Source organism: Hordeum vulgare, chromosome 2H, assembly GCF_904849725.1.
Source record: "Hordeum vulgare subsp. vulgare chromosome 2H, MorexV3_pseudomolecules_assembly, whole genome shotgun sequence".
NCBI classification, from domain to species: Eukaryota; Viridiplantae; Streptophyta; class Magnoliopsida; order Poales; family Poaceae; genus Hordeum; species Hordeum vulgare.
In genome coordinates, this window is record NC_058519.1 from 657,771,736 (window position 1) to 657,781,510 (window position 9,775).

A 9,775-nucleotide genomic window follows, 5' to 3' on the forward strand; every position below is an offset into this window, starting at 1 on the left:
CCATGAAAACCTCGACAATCTTTTCACAAAAGTCAGAGAATATAGCCATCATACATCTTTGAAAGGTGGTGGGTGCATTGCATAAGCCAAAAGGTATACGTCTATAGGCAAAGGTATCGAAAGGGCAGGTGAAAGTGGTTTTCTCCTGATCATATTGTGCAACAGGTATCTGCGAGAAACCTGAATAACCGTCTAGAAAGCAGAAGTGTGTGTGTTTTGATAGCCTTTCTAGCATTTGGTCGATAAACGGCAAAGGATAATGATCTTTCCTGGTTGCCTTGTTCAGTTTCCGAAAGTCTATCACCACCCTATAGCCAGTAATAATCCTTTGTGGGATTAGTTCATTCTTATCATTAGGAACGACGGTGATACCTCCCTTCATAGGTACGCAATGTACTGGATTTACCCAATCACTATGAGCAACAGGATAAATGATTCATGCTTCCAGAAGCTTTAATATTTCTTTTCTAACGACCTCTTTCATCTTAGGATTTAATCTCCTTTGATGATCAGCAACTGGTTTAAAGTCAGGATTGGTTTTAATATTGTGCTGGCATAGAGTAGGACTAATACCCTTAAGATCATCAAGAGTATATCCAATAGCAGCACGGTGCTTCCTCAGAGTTCTTAGTAACTTCTTCTCTTCGTGCTCTGAAAGGAGGGCACTAATGACATGATATATCTCCTTCTCATCAAGATAGGCATACTTAAGAGTATCAGACAACTATTTAAGCTCGAACACAGGATCACCCTTTGGTGGGGGAGGATCCCCAAGCAGTTCAATACACAGATTATTATTGAGAATAGGATATTGTTCTAAGACAATTTTATCTATCTCATCTCTCTCCTCCATATGCATATCATTTTCATGCTCAAGAAGATATTGCTCTAAAGGATCTGTAGGAGGTACGGCAATAGAGGCAAGAGAAATAATTTTATCTCTACCAGACGACTCTCTTTCATGTGGTTGTCTTCCAAACTTGGAGAAGTTAAATTCATGAGACACACCCTCAAAACTAACTCTGACAGTCTGCTTAATGCAATCAATGTGAGCATTGACAGTGTTGAGAAAGGGTCTACCAAATATGATGGGACAAAAGCTATCTTGTGCAGTACCAAGGACGAGGAAATCAGTAGGATACTTCGTCTTACCACACAAGACTTCTACATCTCTCACAATTCCCAGAGGGCAGATGGTGTCTCTATTAGCTAGCGTAATAGTGACATCAATGGGTTCTAAGTCAGCAGGTGCAATCTCATCTTTGATTTCATCATATAGAGATCGGGGTATTGCACTAACACTAGCTCCCATATCACATAAACCATGGTAACAGTGATCTCCTATCTTGACAGAAACAACGGGCAGGCCAACTACAGGTCTGTGTTTGTCTTTCGCGTGAGGCTTAGCAATTCTAGCGGAGTCCTCACAGAATTTTGTAACATGCCCATATATGTCTTCGGCTAAGAGATCTTTGATAATAGCAACACTAGGTTCAACTCTAATTTCCTCAGGGGGTGCAAGTGGTCTAATGTAACCCCAATGTATCACAGTTGGAGCTTTAGAATAATCCTTTACCCTAGCAGGGTATGTTGGTTTCTCAGTGTAAGCACAAGGAACAACAGGATCACTAAAAGCAATGAATTTCTCCTCAACTAGATTGGTTTTGACTATGTTGCTTTCTACAGGAGGATGATATTTAAACCACTTCTCTTTGGGAAGATCAACATGAGCAGCAAAAGATTCACATAGAGAAGCTACTATCTCACAGTCAAGTCCATACTTAGCGCTAAAATCTCTAGAAGTGTTTGTCTCAGCAAAAGATTTAACGCAATCAAACTGGAAATTCATACCCGACTCCTTACCTTCCTCCAGCTCCCAATCCTCAGAGTTGCGTTTGATTCTTTCCAATAAATTCCACTTGTGATCAATATCCTTCTTAATAAAAGAACCGATACAAGAAGTGTCAAGCATGGTACGATCTTCATGAGAAAGCCGAGCATAAAAGTTTTGAGTGATGATTTCTCTCGAGAGGTCATGGTTGGGGCATGAATATAGCATTGATTTAAGCCTCCCCCAAGCTTGAGCTATGCTTTCCCTGTCACGAGGCCAAAAGTTATAAATAAAGTTCTGATCACGATGTACTAAATGCATAGGATAGAACTTTTGATGAAATTCCAATTTCAACTGATTGTAGCCCCATGATCCAGTATCATCACATAGCCTATACCATGTCAACGCCTTATCCTCATCCTCGGGCAAACCTGTAAGCTTAAATAAACCACAAACTTCATCTACATAGATTAGATGCAAGTCTGGATGTGAAGATCCATCTCCTGTAAAAGGATTAACCAGCAGTTTCTCAAGCATACCTGAAGGAATTTCATAAAAGATATTTTCAGTAGGTACCTCAGGTTGAGGAACAACTCCTCGTGCTTCCGTGAATATACCCCGAACAAACTCCTCAAAGGAACAGTTTCCATAGTTACAAGTGACAATAAATTTCAGCACAGTATATAAATGTTTCCTTACCAATTTCCACTTACCAAAGGCGCTTCACTCCCCGGCAACGGCGCCAGAAAAGAGTCTTGATGACCCACAAGTATAGGGGATCAATCGTAGTCCTTTCGATAAGTAAGAGTGTCGAACCCAACGAGGAGCAGAAGGCTCTCATAAACGGATTTCAGCAAGGTAATAATTGCAAGCACTGAAAGTAGCGGTAACAAGTGATTGTGTTGCGAGGTGAAACGTAGCAAGCAAAAAGTAACAAGTAACAAGTAGTAGCAACGGTGCAGCAAGTCGCCCAATCCCTTTTGTAGCAAGGGACAAGCCTGAACAAAGTCTTATAGGAGGAAAAACGCTCCCCAGGACACACGGGAATTTCTGTCATGCTAGTTTCATCATGTTCATATGATTCGCGTTCGTTACTTTGATAGTTTGATATGTGGGTGGACCGGCGCTTGGGTACTGCCCTTACTTGGACAAGCATCCCACTTATGATTAATCTCTCTCGCAAGCATCCGCAACTACAAAAGAGGAATTAAGACAACGTCTAACCATAGCATTAAACAAGTGGATCCAAATCAGCCCCTCACGAAGCAACGCATAGACTGGGGTTTAAGCTTCTGTCACTCCAGCAACCCATCATCTACTTAGTACTCCCCAATGCCTTCCTCTAGGCCCAAATATGGTGAAGTGTTATGTAGTCGACGTTCACATAACACCACTAGAGGAAAAACAACATACAACATATCAAAATACCGAACGAATATCAAATTCACATGACTATTATCAGCATGACTTATCCCATGTCCTCAGGAACAAAATTAACTACTCACAAAGCATAATCATAATCATGATCAGAGGTGTAATGAATAGCATCAAGGATCTGAACATAAACTCTTCCACCAAGTAATCCAACTAGCATCAACTACAAAGAGTAATCAACACTACTAGTAACCTTACAAGTATCAATCGGAGTCGTGAGACAGAGATTGGTTACAAGAGATGAACTAGGGATTGGAGAGGAGATGGTGTTGATGAAGTTGTTGATGAAGATGCCTCCCCTCCGACGAGAGGAGTGTTGGTAATGACGATGGCGACCATTTCCCCCTCCGGAGGGAAGTTTCCCCGGCAGGATCGTCCTGCCGGAGCTCTAGATTGGATCTGCTCAAGTTCCGCCTCGTGGCGGCGGCGAAACCACGAAAAAGCTCCTGAATGATTTTTTCTGGACCAAAACCCTTCATATAGCAAAAGAGGGGAGCTAGTGGGTCGTCGGGGATCCCACAAGCCCCCACTCCGCCACCACGCGGGGTGGTGGTGGCAGGGCTTGTGGCGCCCTGGCAGCCCCCCTCCGGTACTTCTTTGGCCCAGTATTTTTTATATAATCCCAAAAAAATTCACGTAACTTTTCAGGGCATTTGGAGATGTGCAAAATAGTGGACTAAGATTTGCTCCTTTTTGTGACAGCCCGATGTCGACGTTCCAGAAGCTTCCCCTTTTCTTTCCGTTTTCGTCGTGTGGGTATTTTCAGTTGTCGCATCATCATCGCATCATGCGCATCATCCGCATTGCATCGGCGTCTCCGTTGCCGCCAGTTTTCAAAACTTGCATCCGTTAGTAGTTGCCGGTTCTCGTCGTTGTCCGTTCTGAGTCCGACCGCACACGCACGCGCCCGCGCACCGTCGAAACCCTGTTTTTAAACTGCGTTTAAAACTTTCTCTGATCGAGGTGAAACTTGGCACGCGGTCGTGAGTAGTTATCGCTAGGCCGCCTGTCGAATTTCGTCGCGATCAGAGACCGTCTGGTACCCGAACGGTCGACCGTAGCGGCACCGTATTCGGTCTGCCGTCGGACGTCTGTCGGTGTTTTAAAAGTCGATGCCGCGCCGCACCACTTCCCTCTCATCTTAACCAACGCCACTCTACACACCTAACCCCAACCCGCCTCTCCGATCGGACCGCACGAACGCGACCGGAGGGTCGAAAAACCCCCAGATACCCTGCACCCTAGCCCCTTTCCCTATTTAAGCACCCCTCCCTGCCTATTTTGGGCGCCCCCCTAATCCTCATCGGGATCCGCGCCCTAACCCTAACCCTAGCCGCACCGCCCCACCTCTCTCTCCCCTGCCAGCGCCGCCGGGCCCGCAAAGCCCATCGCAGGCCCGCCCGAGCCGAGGCGCCGCCGCCATGGCCCGAGCTCCTGCCCGAGCACGACCGGAGCCCTCCTGCGCTCGCGAGCCCGAGCCGTCTCCAGCCGCCGCCGCCGGAGCCCTCTGCGCCTCGCCCACCGGAGTTCCTCACCCCGCCGCTGCCGGGATCTCGCTGGATTCGGCCGCCGCCCCCTCGCCTGCGCCGTCCGCCGCCGTCAGCCCTCTGGTCGCCGTGTCGCTCCTCGAGCCGCCAGTCAGCCTTGCCGGATTCTGCCGCCGCCATGCACCGTCGTCTTGCGCCGCCAGCCGCGACCCGTTCTGCGTAGCCGCCGGTATCTGGCTCCCTAGCCCCGCCGTCGGGTTCCCTTGCTCGATCCGCCGGCCGCCGCCAGGTCGTGCCCTCGGGCACGACGAGGAGGTCGCTCCCAGCGCCCGAGACGCCCATGTGGGCCTTCCAGCACCAGCGCCCCAGCGGCCCAGATGGGGCCTCGCCGCTCGGCCTCGCCCTGGCCGCCTCGGCCCAGCTCCGCCCCAGGTCAACGCCAGCCGGCAGAGGCCCAGCCGGCCCACTCGGCCTCCTCCTCCGTCCCGGCCCAGCTCGCCTCCCCCAGCAGCTTCGGCCCAGCAGCCCCGAGGTGAGCAGCTCGAGTTATTCCTCGCCTAGCGCTAGGTTGTTATCTTGCACCGAACCTGTTCGGCCCATTAGCGATTTAAGTTGATTTTTTAGAATTAGTTATATTTCCAGTAAATGGTCGTATATTAGAACGCCCGTAGTTATTTATCCGTAAGTCGGATCGCGATGTTTTAGATATGCTTTTGTAGTAGTTTCGCGCGTAGAGTACGAATTTAAAACTTGTATAATTTTTCGGCGTAGTTTAACGTGTCGTATGCATGGATTTACGTGCTGTCCCCTTAGCATTGTGCCCGTATTATTTTTTGCGCGCAAGTCCGGACTGCTAGTATACCGTAGATTAAATGTCCATGTTTTAGGGACCATATTTCTACGTATTTTAGCGCGGTCACTCGTATTTTTGCGTGTAGGGGTTTGCCGCTAGATTATTTTTCGTGTCTAGGGTTATTTTCCGCATTAATGTGTGGCTTTATTTGGTGTTGCAAACCCCACATATTTTATATGTTTCTGGGGTAGAAAAATCCCATGGATTTTTCTGTGCAATTAGTTTTAGCTTTTGAGTAAGTTAGTTCGCGCGATATTTTGCCGTAATGCCCTTTTGGTTAATTCGTAGGATTTATTTCGTGCCTCGTTTGAGTTAGTTGTTAACTAGAGAGTTGATCTTGGATGTTTTGTCTAGCCTCTGGTATTTTTAGTTGCAATAGAAATGCATGTTTAGGTGTGATTTGCTTGCTCTCAAGTTGCTAGAAATAGTGCTGTTTTAGACGTGCTGAAATATTTCTAAGTCTGGAAACTGTTATATTTTGTTGTTGTCTTGTATTGCTTGCATCTTGTGATCTGTAGCTCTTTTGGGGTTGGTCCAATGGAGTTAGTTGTACCCCTTGTGTTTCTCTAGCGTGCTGTTAATTTTTATGCCATTAGGAAACCTGTAGCTTAGGATTTTGCTGCTGTCAATATGCCTTCAGGCTGAAAACTGCACTTTCAGGACGTGTTATTTTCACTAAGTCTGAAATAGTGTGTGTGATGCCATTTTGTGTCTTCTTTTCCTAGTGCTCCTTGCTGCCATGATAGTTGTTGTTAGTTGTTTGTAGTAGTGCGTCTTGCCCTCTTTCATGCCATGCATTGCTTGAGTTTATCGGAGTTGTGTAGTCGTAGTTGTGGAACGTAGAATATGCTATGTGGCTGATTTTGGCAGATTGTAGTCATTTCCTGTTTTGCTCGTAGTTTTCGAACCGTAGCTCCGATTTGATCGAGTCCTACATGAAACTTGCTTAGAATCTCGTGTAGGTTCTTTTTCCCTTGCTGGTTGTATGTTTTGAAGTGCTCGTGACCGTCGCTGCTCACATTTTGCATTCATGCCATCATATCTTGCGGTGCTTGTATCTTTTGAACCGTAGCTCCGTTGGAGATGTTCTTTACGTGTAGATTGCTTGCCTTGACGCGTAGAATCATGTGAACCTATTTGTTTTGCTGTTTAACAACCAATTAAATGCATTAGTTCAGATCTGGACAGAATTGTAAATTAACATGTGAGGTCGTTTCGGAGGTGCTATATGTCATTTCCGACCTCCCTTAAGATGCCTAGATAGGTAGTTTAATTTCCACTTCACCTCTTGAATGTTTGACAACATTAATATTGCCGTGTAGATAACCGGGAGTGAACTAAATAATTAACGTGGAGTTTCGTCAATATGCAACTCGTGCATATTGAACTTCACTTAATGTGTAGTGTTTGGTTGTGTGAGTTGTCATGCCGTGACTAGCATGTTTTCAGCTGCTCATGCGTCATATGTGTTGTGCATCGTGTGGTGAATATCGTGTGTTGATGCTTGTTTCCGGTTTGCGTCGTCTCGATAGAGTTCCGCAGCGTGTCGGATTGTGAGGACCCGTTCGACTACGTCGGTTCGTCTGCTTCACGGACGCATTCTTCTTCCAAGCGGGATCTCAGGCAAGATGATCATTTCCCCAGATACCATTACAATCATTGCCATGCTAGTTTATCGCTTCTATCGTTTAAGTCTCGTTGCCTACCACCTGTTAAATATCAGCCTCTCAACAATGCCATGATCACCTTCAACCTGTTCAACCTAGCAAACCACTGTTTGGCTATGTTACTGCTTGCTTAACCCTGTGTTAGCGTTGCTAGTTGCAGGTGCAGTTGCTTCCATGTGAAATCATGGGTTCCTTGTTATATCACCATATTAAATGCTATTAAATTTAATGCACCTATACACTTGGTAAAAGGTGGAAGGCTCGGCCTTTCTAGCCTGGTGTTTTGTTCCACCTTTGCCCCCTTTAGTTACCGGCTACCGGTGTTATGTTCCATAATTGAGCGCTCCTAACACGATCGGGGTTGTTATGGGGACCCCCTTGATAATTCGTTTAGATTAAAGCTGGTCTCGCAAGGCCCAACTTTGGTACTACATTTTCCTAATAACCTAATAATAATGCATAGGGACCCGCCGGCACCCGCGGACTATTTTAATCAACCCCCGGGCCAGTGCTCCTCGTGAGTGTTGGTCCAAAACAGAGCACTGTGCGGGGCCACCGCGAGGAAACTCGAGGTTTGGCACTTGTACGCGTCGCTTATCCATCGTGTCCTGAGAACGAGGTACGCGACTCCTATCGGGATCGTCGGCACGTCGGGCGGCCTTGCTGGATTAGTTTTACCTTTGACGAGATATCTTGTGCATCGGGATTCCGGTGATGCTTTGGGTAATCTCAGAGTTGAGGTTTTCCACTAGGGAATCCGACGAGATCGCGAGCTTCGTGATTGAGGATTTCTATGCGGCTTGTGGTAATTTGTGATGGACTAGTTGGAGCACCCCTGCAGGGTTAAATCTTTCGGAAAGCCGTGCCCGCGGTTATGTGGCAACGTGGAAACTTTGTTTAACACTGGTTCTAGATAACTTGAAGTTAACTTAATAAAACCTTGCCAACTGTGTGCGTAACCGTGACTGTCTCTTTCGTGAGTTCCTTCTACGATCGAGGACACGGTGGGGTTATGTCTAACGTAGGTATGTGTTCAGGATCATTCTTTTGATCATCAGTAGTTCACGTCCGTTATGCGTAGATCTTCCCCCTCTTACTTCTTGTATTCGTAAGTTAGCCACCAAATATATGCTTAGTCGCTGCTGCAACCTCACCACTTAACCATACCTCACCCATTAAGCTTTGCTGGTCTTGATACCTTTGGAAATGAGATTGCTGAGTCCCCTGTGGCTCACCGATTACTACAACACCAGTTGCAGGTACAGGTAAAGGTTACTTGACGCGAGCACGATGATTGTTCGTTTGGAGTTGCTTCTTCTTCTTCTTCTTCATCGATCTAGGATGGGTTCCAGGCCGGCAGCCTGGGATAGCAAGAATGGACGTCGTTCTTCCTTTGTCGTTTATTTTCGTCCGTAGTCGGACCCTGCTCTTACTCTTGTTGATTATGTAATGTACTGATGTGACTCTGATGTAGCTTGTGGCGAGTGTAAGCCAACTCTTTATATATCTCTTCTTTTCAGTACATGTACTTGTAACGATATCCATTCTTGCGACACGACGAGATGCGCTTCTATCCCTGACGAGGCCCTCGTGCCAAATTAAGGATAGGGTCGCATCTTGGGCGTGACACTTTTCTAGTCCAGAATTCCAGCTGCCTGAATTCTCCCTCTTCAAATAAACCTTGCAAAAACTATGTGAAGGACAATAAGAAAAAGAATTTCAGTCATAACAGCAAAGGTTCTCCTTCAAAGCCACATGGTAAAGACCCCTCGCACTTTCAGCATCAGCAAAAGCCTCTTCCAGTGGACAAGGACACTTGTCTCTACTGCAAGCAGATAGGGCACTACAAAAAGGATTGCCCCGACTGGCTAAAGTCCATCATGGCAAAGAGAGGTAACGACATCGTTTCCTTTGTTAATAATCCCTACTCATAGTTTTCGAAATCTACTTGGTGGATTGACTCAGGTGCAACTGTTCATGTTGCAAATTCATTACAGGGATTCCATTCGACGAGGACTATGCAAAGAAGAGAAAGAAGTATTGAAGTCGTAAATGGCGTCCAAGCAAAAGTTGAAGTTGTCGGCGACATCTCCTTGGATTTGGCTAAAGCATTCAATCTTTTGCTTAGAGACGTCTTATTTGTTCCTTCATGTCATAGAAATTTAATAAGTGTTTCTTGTTTAGATAAAGACAATTACGAATGTTATTTTGAACATCACAAGTGTGCCATATGGTATAATAATGCTTATGTTGGTGTTGCTTTACTTCACAACGAGCTTTATTTATTATCACTTCATGAAAAAGTGCATTACGTGTGTAATGTGAATGAGCAAGATTCCTCATCGAACAAAGAACAAAAGAAAAGAAAGAGAACTCACGACTCATCGAAGTTATGGCACTATCGTTTGGGCCATATTTCGAAAGGGAGGATAGAAAGACTAATTAAAAGTGAGATTCTTCCTCCACTAGAGTTCTCAGATTTAGAACAATGCATTGATTGCGT